Source organism: Dipodomys merriami, unplaced genomic scaffold, assembly GCF_024711535.1.
Source record: "Dipodomys merriami isolate MVZ:Mamm:240054 unplaced genomic scaffold, mDipMer1.0.p SCAF_1459, whole genome shotgun sequence".
Lineage (NCBI taxonomy): Eukaryota > Metazoa > Chordata > Mammalia > Rodentia > Heteromyidae > Dipodomys > Dipodomys merriami.
In genome coordinates this window covers 52,771-53,743 of record NW_027202781.1, presented here as the reverse complement: position 1 = coordinate 53,743, position 973 = coordinate 52,771, and the positions used below count along the sequence as shown (strand labels likewise).

The 973-nt window shown below is 36.2% G+C and overlaps 1 pseudogene; it reads left to right on the top strand.

Moving 5' to 3' along the window:
* Nucleotides 1-456: 456 nt before the first annotated feature.
* Nucleotides 457-556, top strand: LOC138826622 (U6 spliceosomal RNA; annotated as a pseudogene).
* The last annotated feature ends 417 nt before the right edge of the window (nucleotides 557-973 follow it).

The following is a 973-nucleotide window of genomic DNA, read 5'->3' as shown; positions in this document are numbered from 1 at the left end:
CTAAGATATTCTGGTTGGTCTGTTCCTATATGGAAGATGGGTAAAGGTTCACGTAGACATTTGTCCCAGCAAGACCTCATTTGGGAAATCTTAAGCTGCAGATGTTTAGAAGTAGCTCTTAAGCAAGGCTTACTTTGAATCCATTAGCTCTACAAAGCTAACTGAGTTGATAAATAAGTACCTGAAAAGCCATCACCTTTGGATTTAGCTGTAAAGGCTTAAAAGTATGATCAAATTTAAAATGAAAATGACAAAATAGTCATTGATAAAAAAAATTATAAATGGGAGCAATCGACCAAACGATACAAGTTTCTTCCACTATACACAGAATTTTAGATAAATAAGATCAATAGCATTTTTAGGAACATTAAGGGTTCCTTGTTACAAATAGGCAACCATGTTTATATGCCTGTATAAAGATTGCATCATTAAGTACTTAAATTAAGAGGATACTCCATGCTTCAGCAGCAGGTCTACCCAAATTACAACAATACAGAGATTAACATGGCACTTGCACAAGGATGGTATGAAAATTTGTGAAGTATTCCATATTTTTCATTCTTCTGATGCAAGAAATGAAAAACAGTTATTAAAAAGTTGGGGCTGGGAAGGTGGCTCAGTGGTAGAGGGCTTGCTTGCATGCATGAGGCCCTGGGTTTGATTCTTCAGCACCACATAAGCAAAAACAAAAAAAACAGGAAGTGGTGCTGTGACTCAAGTGGTAGAGCGCTAGCCTTGAGCTGAAGAGTTGAGGGACTGCGCCCAGGCCCAGAGTTAAGGACAACGACCGGACCCCCCCCTAAAAAAAAGTTGATTAAAAAAATACAAGTGTAACAATACATGTAATTCACAGAAATAAATGTTAGTTTGACATCAGTGTATTAAATCTTCACCTTAGAAAGACCTTTACATAGCATAAGCTTTACAAAACTTGAAATTAGATAACATTGTCATTTTATCTCATAGAAAAAAA